A 16570-nucleotide genomic window follows, 5' to 3' on the forward strand; every position below is an offset into this window, starting at 1 on the left:
TATGATTGTATTGTCATGGTCACGTTGACTGCTAATCTGTTTTAACTAATGATTCTTATTAAACTCCACGACCGCAAAACATGAGTGGGTTAGCAACCCCTCAGAAGAAGACGTGTTTTTCCCCATAGACGCTACACTTGTGTCCCTTCCCAGTTTGGCCCGCCTTTGTGAAGACAGTTGTTAATGCGTTGCTTATTCCACTTTCTCTTGGGAAGCTCAATCTTCAATTAGTCTGTGTAAATCAACTCAAGTAATTCGCCAGACCTTTGTCAACTGAGGGGTAATCCTTGAATGAGTAACAGTTGAGTTGTTTGTAATCTCTGTCATTGCATGAGTAGCGATCGCTGGCAACTCAGGGGTATATATACTGAGGGATCAGGCATTGCTGGAGCGGGGCGCTTGTGGTAGAAGCGGTACCACTCTTCCCTCGCAAGCAAGATGCCACGGGTTCGATTCCCGGGCAAGCGGAAGTTGTTTGGACACTCTTCCTAGCCCCCTTGGTCCCTGTTCACCTAGCAGTAAAGTAGGTACCTGTTGTAAATCGAAAGAATGCGAATTCGTATTCAGGGAAAGTTGTTGGAGCTTCTAAACTTGAACTGACACAATCCGGAGGAGTGGTGACCCGAGGATCAAACACCCAACACAGACAAAACCAAATACGTGTGCTATGCGCTAACCAAATAAACGCAGTCGTGTAAAGCCACGGCACTATCTCTCCCACTACAATTCCCTTCCTAACCTCCTGCTCCTTCCTCTGTCATCTTCCCCGCTCTGACTTTCGCTACCAACAACTTTTGGAGCTTCTAAACTTGAACTTGCTGGAGCTCACTCTCTAACCCTCTCTCACCATGAACAGTTACGAGTTTGATAACGTGGCAAGGATACGTCTGGATACGCCGAACTGCCCCAAGAAATTAAACCTCCTAGTTCTCAAGAAGTTCTTTGAAACTAATGAGATCATGGTGGTCACCAAGGTGGAACGACTGAAGCTCCATGGTGACATCAAGATCACCTTCGCCGAGAAGGGTATGCCCGTACAGCTCGCGGAGATCCCAGACATCAACGGCATTCCATTTAAAATGATTGCCTACAAGTGGGACAACCTGAAGCTGGGAGTAATCTCCCACGCCGAAATTGCCCACGTGGACCAAGCAGAGCTGAGTGAGCTCCTCAAGGACAACTCCAAGTTGTGAAGAAGCTGTCCGACACCACTGCCCTCATCGGACACCATACAACCTTACCCAAGGAGGTTCAACTGGCGCGGGTAACTGTGCCAGTCAAGCCCTACTGCAGACCGAAACGCTGTTACAAATGCCAGCACTACGGACACACTGTCAACAAGTGTGAGGCGCAGGAGGACACCTGCTCCCTGTGCGGCAGCCCTGGACACCGCTACACTGTCTGCCCAACACAGTAAAAAAATGCGCTGCCTGTGGTGGCCCACATTTCTCCGCCGACCGGACCTGCCCGAAATGGAAGGAGGAATGCAGGATAGCCAAAGCTCGACTTGACAAGAAACTGAGCTACAAAGAGGCCCTCCTTGCTGTACGCTCCCAAGACAAGAAAAAACCAGTAGAAAAGAAAAACCAAGAAAAGAAAACCCAAGAAAAGAAAACTCAAGAAAAGACACCCGCCACACAGAATCAAGAACACCACGAGGCCCGTGGAGCTGAAGCCCACGTGGTCAACCTCACCGTCTCCGACTTCTTCCACACCTATGAGGACATAAGACACGAGGAAGACGAACAGGAAGACCCAAACACGAATCAATGGACACTTCAAGAGAGCAAGAAGAGGAGGAGAGTTAGAAGAAAATCAACTTCAAGCTAAGAAGAATACTGTTACGAACCCCTCCACCCAGCACTACGAAGCACGCCATCTATTGTCCTGATCTACCTACCCAGCACCACGAGCAACGCCATCTAGGGACGAGACACGAGTATGACTCGTCTTAGTTACCACTCCGAGGTTTCCCTTCTCCCTATCCTGGTTGTTGCGTCACCTCCTCAAAGTCTTCTTTGTCAGCTCCAATTCGAGGAGAGAGCACTTGGCTCTGGGAAGTGACCACAGGATCATCTATCCTCTAAACCTACGGCAGTGACTACCTACCGTCTTCTACAATACTCAGCCTTACTCGTCAGCCATCTCAGCTCCTCACTTAAGTACTTGTATTTTGTATTAACTACCCCACGTCCACTTGCTTCAAGATTGTTTTATGTTTTATTAATATGTATATACTGTTAATGTTTAGGTTAAGTTTGGTTAAGGGTAATTTATAAGCTGAATATTTTGTTAAGGGATTTATGGTACTCTATTATATACAACGAAAACTCGCATCCTTTGTCTACCCTTTTATAGTCCGATTGTCTTTGATTTTTTTATTGTTGTTACCTGTTGGGATCTGGGTAGACGTATAACTATATTCTAAATCCCCAACTCGTAACAATACCAAGACAGAAGACCAAGACATTTCCTCTAAACAAGAAAACAACACACACAATCAAGCTGACCAAGCACTGAGAAACCATGGCCCAACCCAACACGCACCTGAAGCTTGACCTGAAGCTAACCTGACTCTATCCTGCCGCCTCCTAGTTGTGTCCAGGCGAGTTGCTGCTGCCTCCAACTTAAACTCCCTCACGCAAGCGGTGTTTAGCCACTGCACCTCTTCTCTCCACCTAAAATTCACTTCAATCCTCCCTTTATCCTTCCCCTGAACTTCCTTCCCCCCGTCACTAGCATTTTATGTATGTATGTATTGCTGGCGTCCCCTGACGCCCTCTCTCCCATTTGCCTCCAGGTATGTTTCTGTGTTCCCTGGCCATTCAGTTTGATTCAGTCAATTGTAGTGAATGTCAGTGTTCATGCTTCAACAGTTGAATTGTCATTCACCCAGTGTAAGAGTAATATAACGTAAATATGTCTGTCATTCCTAGACAAGAGATTTGTTGTTTGTGTTCATGCTTCCCAGTCCCCTGACGTCTCTCCCATTTGCCTCCAGATCCAATTGTGACTCTTGGATCACTCAACAACTGCCCCGGATGTAGTAGATACTCAGCAGGGATCAATATATGAGACGATGGCACCGATGCTGCCAAACCCCAGACTCGCCATGTGTCTGGCTACCACCGCCCACAGTAACGGTCGTGAGCCCAGTGTTCCACCTTGGGACACTCCCTGGAAGTTATAAGTCCACAGAGTGTATTGTAATATGTATGTTGGGGATAATTAGTTGGAAATAATTATCCCATGTTGGGTAGTGGACCCATGTATCTGCTGGTTTCAGTATTAACGTGTATGTTGTGATTTCATTTCATATGCACTACCAACAGTCAGTAAGTGGTGTAAAGTTGTCCACTTGGGACTATGAGTAAGGTCTTGTAACTGTACTGTAATGCCATGTACCACCAGTAGGTGTGAGAAGTAAAGTAATCTACAAGGAGTGCCATGTACTATGTATTGTGAGTAGGGCCAAGGAATCGATCCTGCTAGGTAATGTAATGTAACACCAGTAAGGTTGTGTGCAGTGAGAGTGTAAGATCTGAATAATTGCTGTTGAGTAAAAATAAAAAAATAAGTAAAGAAGAAAGTACTGAGTCTGAAATAAGCCCAGGAGTTGAGCCTGGTAGTTATATGTTAATAATATCTCTTTTTCCCTTTGATTTCATATTAATAAATTTGTTCTTAGAGTATTTTAGGAGTATTCATTTATCACACAGTAGTTACCTTTATTTCCGTCCAAGTGACTTGATACCAGAATTACCATGCCCATGTGCCTAGACCCTTGTCCATGCTACCAAAAGAATGTCCATGCTACCAAAAGAATTAAGGTTATGCAGTAACCAGTGAAGTAAGTAAAAAGAACATATGAAGGAACTGAATAAGAAAAGAACAAGAGACGTAAGTAAGATAAGGGTGTTGTAGGTGTTGGAAAACATGCGCCCTTACAGTATGCGTGGGCCGGAACTGCGCCCAGGCTCACATATATATGGATGCACTGTCATGACCGTAATGACGGCTAGCCTGTTAAAACCTAATGATTCATATTACTCTTACACGTCCAAAAAACCTTCTGAGTCTCCCAGTGGAAATGTCCTCCGTTATCTCCGTTTCCTTGATGACATCATCGAGATGTTGTATTCATGTTGACCGAATTTGTAAACCCTTTTGCATCAACCGAGACCTATAAACCCTTTTTTCACCTATGAATATCAGAGACCCTGATAATCATAGTGAAATTGTGGTAGGGAGGTTAACTAAGGAATTAGTTAAAGTTCCTGAAGGGAACTTTTAAATCTGCTCCCCGTGTTTGTAGTAAGGCGCTGCGTGTTGGGATCTGTTTGCCGGGATTGCTATCTAACCTATTGTGATCAATTAAATTCTTGCTTTTGATAGCTCAGTCAGAGCATTGTTTGTGAAGATAATAGTAGGGAATGAAACTGAGTTCGTAGTCTCAGTTTCAAACGTCAGGGTGTACAGTAACATAATTCAGTGAAATGGTTAAGTAAGTGGAATCCGTGACTTTGGCGTGGGTGGAGGGCGGCGGTTTGTTTTCAAATCAGTAAGCTGCCATGCTTCCCACCCACAGGTAGGTCATTCCACCTTCTCTGTGTTGTAATTCTCCATTTTTAAGTGATTTGACCTAATTAATAGTTTGATTGTGCAAGTGTTACAGTAACGTAATTAATGTGCTCTGAGTGAAATATTTTATGTCCTTAATGTCCCTTTGAAGCATTGAGGTTCGTTATCAACAGTCAGTAAACCGCCACGCTTCCCACCCACAGGTCCTTATCGCAGCCTAGGCCGTGTCTGTAGCGTGGATGACGCATCCACTAGTCTGGGGAAATGTCTGAGGTCCAGTAGAATCGGCTATCCCCGTGAACCCCGACCGTCAGAAGCTCCACTACCACCTATGGGCCCCATAGCTGGCCAGTATTCCCCTAACGCTATGCCCACGTGGTAAACCCAGATCGTCAAGCCCCACAAACAACTGCCAGCCCCCATCATTGGTGGATGAGTACAGTACATAACTCAGTAGGGCTATTTGTGTGGTGGTGTTATTCCACCGGATAATAGGAATTATCGGAGTTTGTTGGAAGGCGTCACTTGGTGATGAGACTCCCATGGCGGCTGCTTGAGTATTGCCCCTGGGGTATTCAGTGTTGTACTGGCAAGTGCCACTGGTTTTAATGGTGATAAGGTGCTGTGAGAGTTTATGCGTGTTTTGGTGTGTGTACACCCAGTAATGGTGCAAATAAATTGAGCCTGAGGGCATGGTACCAGGAGTTCCTATTGTGGGTGCATACAACGTCTTTTCTGTAAACATTTTTATGTTTTAATAAACATTGTATTTGTATGTTGGGTCTAGGATTCACCTATAGTATTCACCGTCGTTCTTTCCCTAATGCTCGATACTATAATTACATGTACCCACGGGCCTTCCTCTCGCGTCACGCTACCAGGACAGAGTATTAACGTAAGTTGTTGGATGAGTGCCAAGCCCTTAAAGGGTGGCAGCTTGTGTTGCGCGCTCTTACAGCACAAGGAAAAGTCACACATTCGTGATTCTTCCTCAACGCATCTCTAAGCACTGTTTGTGTTGTCACCACTACCGAGGTGCGGTAGCCGCCTATGGGCAAGATGGTTCTAGAAGGATGTCTTTAATATAACGAGATAAGAATCTGAGGACAAGATTACCCAGGGAACACCGTGCGCTCCTTGCAAGTGAGCTGGCTGTTGGTGTAAACAACTCCTGCGAACAGTGGAAGACTCAGTCTTGTGAATGTTGTCCGGTCCATAGATCTTGGCTATATGTATTGAGCAGTATTGGTATCTATGTTTGGGGATTAACTAGCAGAAATATAGTTATCCCAGGTTAAGTATTGAACCCATGAATGTTGGTGTTACCAGTGGTACTGTTGTTATCGGGCCATGTTGTTCCTTCCGAAATAACAGGATGTGTTTGATATTATTTTAATTTTGGATTTTGTCAAATGTGTTGTGTTCATCTGTATTGACAATGAAGTAATATCCTGAGAGTGTAATGTTGTAATCAAGAAATGGTTTATTTTGCTGTTAATGTAAAGTCAGACTTAAGTGGTCCAGTCTTGTCTGAGTGAACTTAATTAACATCTTATTCACTCCTTGTGTTAATAAATATTAAATTAGTAAACTACGAGTATCACCACTCTATTCCCTCTATACATTGGTTCTCAGAAAACAACACATGTAACTCACATGCCTAGAAACTCGCTAACACGCTACCTAACTGTTCCATGAGATATGTTATGTTCTAATAAAAGTCTGGGTGGTGGCAGGCTACCGTGGTAAGTATAATAAGTGTTGTAATAAGAATAACATGGTTTCCCAGACTAATCCATGGTTTAGAATATAACCAGAACAAGATATATACTTCTTGAGAGAAAGACATAGAATATGAAATTATTAAACTATGCACACCAGAAAAAATTAATATAAAAGATAGACATGAGTAAGTAAATGAGAATTTAAGAAAGAAGAAAATAAGTATATAAGTATTGAAGAATCTAATATACTATAAAACTAGGTGTGTGTCTGTCTATCTGTCTTTCTGTTTGTTTGTGTGTGTGTCTGTTCTGGGCAGCCGAAACGGCACAATCGTTTTTCATTTAACTTGGTGGAAAAATCGCAAAAAAATCGTAGTGGAACAAACCTGGTCCTATATCGATGGTTTCTTTAGGAAGCCATTACATAACCATTTTATTTACGCTGGAAAACGATGCAAGTCTACGGACTTGGCGCACCCTCATTCGCTGTATCGCTGTCAGCCCACGATTGCAGTTATCTTAAAGCTCCCTTCTCCTCCCCCACGTTTTTTCTTAGCCTACTTTTTTTTAATGTTGTTCCATGTTGTTCCATATTATTCATGTACTGATGTGTTATATTTACTATTATATATTCTAGTCACCTTACCCTGTACTGTTAGGGTTTTAACTGTTATTATTCGTTCAAGCCCATCTTATTTCTTCATTTAGTATTGTAACAAGCATTCTTTGTTTCTCTAAAGACCATCTGCATCGTTAAACGACCCATGTTTCACCTGCGTGTCTCACTGGCGGGAGCCGACCCTATATATAGTACCCCACCAGCAGACGGAGTTCAGTCCAGTCCTCTTGTCATTCAGTTCACGTTCTTTTGAGTGACACCCGTCACCTGTTACTTATACTTTATTTTATTTCTGTGTTGTTCCTGTCCCCACCAATGTGGTATATCTATGTGAGTACCTATTCATGTCTCTTATGTGTCCATCAGTGCTTGCTTAGTTATATTTAAGTAATTCAGTGTTGCTTCACTATAGTTAATTTCAGTGTTAGATATTTTATATGTTTATGCAGTGTTAAGGTAATTTTTGATGTTTCGATGTTTTAGTATCATTTGTGTCTTAAAAGTTTCGATAATGAATCAATTTGTTGTGACAGCCTACGAGGCTTTTTATTGTGTTAGTATTTAATTTAATTAAATTCCTAAAGGTTTACTTTATTTATTTTTATTCCCTTTTGATTTACTTCACTTATTTTTTGTTTGGTTACGCCTAGAACCTGGATATTAAAGTAAATTAAGAGATGGCGTAACAGTTTTGGCGACCTTGCCAGGATTCACTAACGACCTTTTGACACTTGTGATATTCTTTTTGTGTTTTATTTATTTTTTATTAACTAGCCATCATGGTTATCATTAGCCAAGATGATGTGGCTGCATTTGGATCAAGTAATCCCTCCATTGAGGAAGTTTCAAAGTTAAATGCACATGAGTTAAGATTAATTTGCGAGTATTATGATGTGGTAATTTCTAGCAGCGCCAGTAAAGTAAAGTTGTTTAACGTGGTAAGAAGTCTGTTGTTTGGAGATAGTGTTGATGTTGGTTTAAGAGAAGACCACGGTGAAGCTAGTCAAGTTAACGTAGCTGAGTCACGTTCAGTGATTGATGAATTACTCCTTCTCGAGCCGCAAATAAAATTGAAAGAAGTTGGGATACGTCAGGCGGAAGCTGAGGCTAAAGCGAAAGAAGCTGAAGCTAAAGCGAATGAAGCTGAAGCTAAAGCAAAAGAAGCTGAAGCTAAAGCGAAAGAAGCAGATTCAGAAAACTTGCGACTGCGTATACAGCTCGGTCAGAGTAACCCTTCTAACACCGATGGCCTCACCCCCAGATCTATTTTTATTTTATTTTGATCCAGCACGTGCTGCTAGGCTAATGCCCATGTTTTCAGAGGAAACAGTTGATGAGTTTTTCATTGCTTTCGTGAGACTTGCTACCACTTTAAAGTGGCCTATAGAGTTTTGGCCCATTTTGCTTCAACAAGCATTTGCAGGTAAGGCTCTGTGTGTTTTTTCGTCTCTTACGGACAGTGACGCTAATGTTTATTTATGTATTAAGGAGGAAGTTTTAAAGGCTTATGCCCTTGTTCCTGAAGCGTACAGACACCGCTTTCGTAGCCTCCGTAAGAAGGCAGAGCAGACCCACCTTGAATTTTCTAGGAGTAAAAGAGAGGTATTCTCAACGTGATTACACTCCAAGGAAGTGAGTGAGTTTGACTCCCTGATTGAGTTAATGCTCACAGAGGAATTTTTGAGAACCATCAACGAAGAGGTTGCAGTATACTTGTTAGATAGGGAATTTAGTACTATTGAAGAGGCTGCTAGGCATGCTGATGGATTTGTTTTGAGACATGGTAGGACTAACAATGATGTTATGCCCCCACAGGTTCAAAGGACATTTAATCCCTCTCTCCACAGAGCGAGACAAGGGAATACTAACAATGGTAATTTTGTGCGTGACAGGAGGAGCTGGACGCGTTCGCCACTTAATGGGGTGTCCAAATTTTCTACATACACTTGTAGTTTCTGTGGAAAGCCAGGTCATAAGGCAGAGTTTTGTTGGACAAGGCTGCAGCTAAATACGGGCAAACCAGCTATGATTGTTACTGAGGAGGCTAATACGTCACCAGTCGGAGTTATGGCTGGTTTGAGCAAGGCTGACAGCATGCCAATAGCGTTGGTTTCCACAAAAGGTGAACCACGAGAGAGTGCAGTTTCGGTTCTCACTTCACGAGACTTTGATCTTTTCCAGGAGGGTTTTGCGAAGGACCCAGACGTTGGTACCTTTCGTCCCTTTTTGTCACAAGGCACGGTAGAAGTTGATGGTGCCGAAACACCAGTCACTATTTTGAGAGACTCGGGTTGTCTCCAAACTCTCATCAAAGAGGGCGTTGTTGCGGCGAGGAAGACTGACAAATACGTCGTTTTGGGCTCCCTTTGGGGTCAAGGTGTAGCTTCTTTGGTTTTAGTACGTGTGAAGTCTTCTTGTTTTTCAGGGATAACTAACGTAGCCTGTGTGCACGAGCTGCCTGTTGCTGGAGTGGACCTCATACTCGGTAACGATTTGGCGGGAGGTCAAATGGGGAACGTAACCCCACCTCCTGTGCTGCGGGAAAGACCAGAGTCTGCCGCAGAGCTGCAACAACTTGAAGATGATATGCCCGATGTTTTCCCTTTGTGTGCTGTGACTCGTTCTATGTCAATGACTAATGATCATTATGTAACTCCTGATGTAGATGATTCACTTTCCTTAGAAGGACTTTTTGCTAACCCAATTGCTTCCCAAGACATTTCTTCCGCAGTTAATGCTGTGACCGGGAGAGTTGCTTTCATAGCTGCGCAAGAGCAAGACGATTCATTACAGCTCTTGTTTGACCAGGTGTCCGATTCTGCCAATGATTCAGGCCCTACCACGAGATATTTCAGTCAAGACGGTGTTTTGTGCCGCCGCTGGCTCCCACCAACTATGTCAGAGGAAGACTCGGACTGGGCGTCTGTCACTCAAATAGTTCTCCCACACACTTACAGACAACATGTTCTAGCTCTGGCCCATGACGGTCGCTTTTCTGGACATCAAGGTGTCCGAAAGACGTTCAACAGGCTGGCCAGAAAGTTCTATTGGCCAGGTATGAAGAGAGATGTCACTAAATATTGTAAGTACTGTCATTTTTGTCAAAAGGTAGGCAAAGCCAATCAGGCTATACGTTTTCCACTTGTAAAAGTACCTCACATACCTGAGCCCTTTACAACAGTACAGTGTGACATTGTAGGCCCTCTGCCTAAAACTTCTAGTGGGTTTGAATTTATTTACAGTCATTGATACCTCCACTAGGTACTTGCATGCTGTACCTCTTAGGAAAGTTACTGCAAAGGCCTTTGTTAAATGTTTGCTTGACCTGTTTAGCCACTTTGGGTTGCCGTACCGCGTTCAAACAGACGGTGCTTCATATTTTGTAGGAAAAGTTTTCAAGGAAACCCTAACAGAGTTGGGAATAGTTCATTGTGTATCTTCTCCTTACCACCCCTAATCTCAGGGTGCAGGAGAACGTTTACACCAAACCTTAAAAACTAATTTGCGCAAGTATGCTTTGCAGTATGAGTCTTCTTGGGATATAGATTTACCTTATATTTTGTTTGTTCTTCGAGATGCCCCGAATGAAACCACAGGTTTCACCCCTTATGAGCTTGTTTTCGCTCATCAAGTAAGAGGCCCTTTGCACATAGTTAGAGATAGATTGTTAGGTAGTAGTGAAGAGAGCATTAGCGTATTAAATTTAGTAGGAGATGTTAGAGAGAAGCTTCTAAGATGTTGAAGCCTTGCCGCAGACCACTTACAGCAGTCGCAGTCCAAGACCAAGACATGGTACGACAAGCGTGCCAGACACAGAGAGTTCCAGATAGGAGATCAAGTTCTCATTCTCTTGCCGAGACATGGACAGCCGCTCCATGCGAAGTTCAGTGGGCCATATAGAGTGGTGAAGAAGGCAAGTCCCACAAATTATATTATCTCTACCCCTCACAGGCGCCGACTACAGCGCTTATGTCACGTCAACACCATCAAGCTGTACCACACACGCCCAGCATCCCCATCTGTTGCTGATGATCCAGTTCCCTTGTGTGCCGTTGACACTTTCTTGGTAGACGGTGAGAAAGAAGAGGAAGAAGAAGGGGCAAGTCCACTCACCCTGTCATCAGTCAGGGTTTGGCAGTCCAACTCCGTGGAGTTGCAGGAGAAGCTACAGCATCTACCGGAACACCAGAGAGCTGGCGTGCTGGCCGCCATCCAACAACATCCTCTTGTCTTCCAAGACAGGCCTGGCTGTACCACTGCCGTGGTGCATGATACTGATGTTGGTTCTGCTAAGCCTATCAAGCAGGCTCCCTACCGTATCCATCCGAGCCAGGTGGAGGAAGTGAAGCAGGAGTTGGCCAACATGGAGTCCATGGGCATCATTGAACCAGCGACCAGCGAGTGGTGCTCACCAGTCACTCTAGTACCGAAGAAGGACGGCACCCGCAAGGTCAACGCCGTCACCAGCAAGGACAGCTTCCCTCTACCAAGAGTCGACGACTGCATCGAAGCAATCGGGAACGCCAAGTTCCTCTCTAAGATTGATTGCCTTCGAGGGTTTTGGCAAGTACCATTGACCCGTCGTGTTAAAGACATCTCCAGTTTTGTGACATTAGGTAAGACCTATAAATTTAATGTTATGCCTTTCGGGCTTTGCAATGCCCCTGCCACCTTTCAAAGGCTGATGTCAAAGGTCACGGCCAATTTGCCTGGTTGTGTAGTATATTTAGATGATGTTGTAATTTTTTCTGACACTTGGTCAGACCATTTATGTCAGCTAGACGCTCTCTTCACTGAGTTAGAAAATGTAGGACTTGTTATAAACTTTGCTAAGTCAGTATTTGTTTGTGCTCAACTTTTGTATCTGGAACATGTAATTGGGTTGGGGAAACTTGCTCCCCCCACAGCAAGGTGTGACACTATTTCTCAGATGCCTGTTCCATGTAACAAACGACAAGTCCGCCGATTTTTGGGTTGTGTGGGTTATTACCGGAGATATATTTGTAATTTTGCCGAGTTGGCACTACCCCTTACTGATTTGTTGAAGAAGGGTAATATTTTTTGTTGGACTTCACGGTGTCAGGATTCTTTTCAAAGCTTGAAAAATGTATTATGCTTATACCCTATTTTGAGAGCCCCTAATTTTTTAAACCTTTCAAGCTAGCCTGTGATGCTAGTGATCTTGCTGCAGGTTCTGCCCTGTTGCAAGAGGATGATGACAGTTTAGACCACCCAGTGGCATTTTATAGTAAAAAATTCAATCCAGCTCAAACCCGCTATGCAACAGTGGAAAAAGAATTGCTGTCAATTATCCTAGCTTTGCAACATTTAGTTATTATTTATTACCAAGTAGGCCTATTTTAATTTATACAGATCACAAACCATTGCAATTTCTCAAAACATTCAAGTTAAAAATCCAGAGATTAATTCGCTGGAGTTTGTTCCTTCAGAACTATAATTTACATGTTACACATGTTAAGGGTTCAGACAATGTGCTGGATGATCTGTTATCTAGACCCACAGAATGAACACTTATGTCATATAAAAATTTGTGCAAGCAAAAATTTTATTTTATGGGGGGAAGTGTTACGACCTTGTCGTATTTTTCTATTATTTTTTATAACATGCTTCCATGTTCCATATTATTCCTGTAATGATGTGTTATATTTACTATTATATATTCTAGTCACCTTACCCTGTGCTGTTAGGGTTTTAACTGTTATTATTTGTTCAAGCCCATCTTATTTCTTCATTTAGTATTGTAACAAGCATTCTTTGTTTCTCTAACGACCATCTGCATAGTTAAACGACCCATGTTTCACAGGCATGTCTCACTGGCCGGAGCTGACCCTATATATAGTACCCCACCAGCAGACGGAGTTCAGTCCAGTCCTCTTGTCATTCAGTTCACGTTCTTTTGAGTGACACCCGTCACCTGTTACTTATACTTTATTTTATTTCTGTGTTGTTCCTGTCCCCACCAATGTGGTATATCTATGTGAGTACCTATTCATGTCTCTTATGTGTCCATCAGTGCTTGCTTAGTTATATTTAAGTAATTCAGTGTTGCTTCACTATAGTTAATTTCAGTGTTAGATATTTTATATGTTTATGCAGTGTTAAGGTAATTTTTGATGTTTCGATGTTTTAGTATCATTTGTGTCTTAAAAACTTCGATAGTGAATCAATTTGTTGTGACAGCCTACGGGGCTTTTTATTGTGTTAGTATTTAATTTAATTAAATTCTCAAAGGTTTACTTTATTTATTTTTATTCCCTTTTGATTTACTTCACTTATTTTTTGTTTGGTTATGCCTAGAACCTGGGTATTAAAGTAAATTAAGAGACGGCATAACAGGGGGGAGCTGAGTTTCATCATGCGTCTGGATGCGCAGTTTCAACATCACCAGACAACCTTATAGCTACAGTGTATGCTTATTTCTGTGGGTAACTGTACATGGAAAAGGAGAAGAGATAAAAAGATAATAACAGGAATGCATGGAGAAGATGACTACAACAGACACAGGGTGAATATAGACAGGAGGTTGACAAAAATAGACAGATTCATACATGCACAAATAGACAATATGGCAACTCACATGACAGACAGACAGCTGTTTGACTGGTTCACATTAGACAAACAGGCAGACATACGCCAACAACGGATAAGACAGACAGATTTGACGACACAAAGAGTATAGACGGGCTTACATTCAAACACCACGCATACGAACAGACAGTTGGGATGGCAATAGACAGGACAGATAGACTGGAGACAGATTAGAAGGCATTTATAAACAAGAATAACACCAAATTGACCATAGCTGCGTCAGTGAGGGTAGGAGGTCTTTCATCCACCAGCGTAAATAATAAGGCGCATTGAAAACTAACACCCTCGTGTGGAAAGAGCATCGATGGTCGGTCAGTCATGCGAGATGGGCCTAAAACTGACTAACGTAAATGATGACTATGATGGCTTAACACAGGTGATGACTTAAGCAGATGGTGACTAATCTAACCAGAATCAAGGTCACTTCTCTTCATAATATAATTTATCTCGGAATGATCATCGGTGCTTCATAATATATATATTTTTTTATGATTTTAACCTCTCCTTATGGCGAATATTTCTTTAACTAATTATTCTAACCTTTATTCTCTTCCTTCTTATAGTATATTAGATACTGTAAGTATCACGACCACGACCATGATTATAACAACCAGGACCATGATTATAACAACCAGGACCATGATTATAATAACCAGGACCATGATTATAACAACCACAACCATGATTATAACAACCACGACCATGATTATAACAACCACGAGCATGATTATAACAACCACAACCATGATTATAGCAACCACGACCATGATTATAACAACCACGACCATGATTATAACAACCACGAGCATGATTATAACAACCACGAGCATGATTATAACAACCACAACCATGATTATAACAACCACGACCATTATAACAACCGACCAGTTATAACAACCGACCATGATTATAACAACCACGACCATGATTATTACAGCCACGACCATGATTATAACAACCACGCCCACATGATTGGCAACCCGACTATGATCATAACCGCCGATATGATCATAACCATGACCATGATTGCCCTTAGCCACGACTATGATTATAACAACGACGACCATGATTATAACAACCACGACTATGATTATAACAACCAAGACCATGATTATAACCACCACGACCATGATTACAACATCCACTACTATAATTATAACAGCCACGAATATGATTATAACAATCACGACCGTGATTATATCAAGCGCGCCTATGATTATAACAACCACGACTATGATTACAACAACCAAGACCATGATTATAACCACGACCATGATTATAAGCGGCGATCATGAAGTTATAACAACCACGACCGCGGTTGCCCATAGCCACGACCATGATTATAACAACCCACATTATGATTACGTCCATAATTATAACAACCACGACCATGATTATAACATCCAGGACCATGAGTATAACTACCACGACCATGATTATAACAACCACGACCATGATTATAACAACCACGACCATGATTATAACAACCACGCCCATGATTATAACAACCACGACCATGATTATTACAACCACGACCATGATTATAAAAACCACGCCCATGATTGTGGCAACCACGACTATGATCATAACCATGACTATGATTATAACAACCACGACCATTATTATACCAACCACGACCATGATTATAACAACCACGACTATGATTATATCACCCAACCATGATTATAACAATCACTACTATGATTATAACAACCACGACCATGATTATAACAATCACGACTATGATTATAACAACCACGACCATGATTATAACAACCACGACCATGATTATAACAACCACGACCATGATTATAACAACCACGACCATGATTATAACGACCACGACCATGATTATAACAACCACGACTATGATTATATCACCCAACCATGATTATAACAATCACTACTATGATTATAACAACCACGACCATGAGTATAACAACCACGACCATGATTATAACAACCACGACCATGATTATAACAACCACGACCATGATTATAACAACCACGACGACCATGATTATAACAACCACGACTATGATTATATCACCCAACCATGATTATAACAATCACTACTATGATTATAACAACCACGACCATGATTATAACAACCACGACTATGATTATATCACCCAACCATGATTATAACAATCACTACTATGATTATAATGAATCGGCTGCTTGTCCAATTAACCAGTCCGTTCACACATATTTATATTTGGGTTTTAAGTAACGAAACCCAAACGGTAGTTCCTTTGTTTTATTATAAAAGGTTGTATATATAATTCCTGAGTGTATATCAACCGTAAGTCTCACTGTCTAGGAGTGAATGAGAAAGGGACGGCGTTTATGTATGATAAACGTTTGGTCACGTCCTTTCGATATGAGTTGAGGTGAGCTACTGAAGCTTAGGGGCATCGCAGTGCGTGCTGTTACGAACCCCTCCACCCAGCACTACGAACCACGCCATCTATTGTCCTGATCTACCTACCCAGCACCACGAGCAACGCCATCTAGGGACGAGACACGAGTATGACTCGTCTTAGTTACCACTTCGGGGTTTCTCTTCTCCATATCCTGGTTGTTGCGTCACCTCCTCAAAGTCTTCTTTGTCAGCTCCAATTCGAGGAGAGAGCACTTGGCTCTGGGAAGTGACCACAGGATCATCTATCCTCTAAACCTACGTCGCAGTGACTACCTACCGTCTTCTACAATACTCAGCCTTACTCGTCAGCCATCTCAGCTCCTCACTTAAGTACTTTTATCTTGTATTGTCTCCCCCACGTCCACTTGCTTCAAAATGGTTTATGTTGTATTAATATGTATATACTGTTAATGTTTAGGTTAAGTTTGGTTAAGGGTAATTTATAAGCTGAATATTTTGTTAAGGAATTTATGGTACTTTATTATACACAACGAAAACTCGCATCCTTTGTCTACCCTTTTATAGTCCGATTGTCTTTGTTTTTTTTTTATGTTGTTACCTGTTGGGATCTGGGTAGACGTATAACTATATTCTAAATCCCCAACTCATAAC

This window comes from Homarus americanus, unplaced genomic scaffold, assembly GCF_018991925.1.
Source record: "Homarus americanus isolate GMGI-L3 unplaced genomic scaffold, GMGI_Hamer_2.0 scaffold6317, whole genome shotgun sequence".
NCBI classification, from domain to species: Eukaryota; Metazoa; Arthropoda; class Malacostraca; order Decapoda; family Nephropidae; genus Homarus; species Homarus americanus.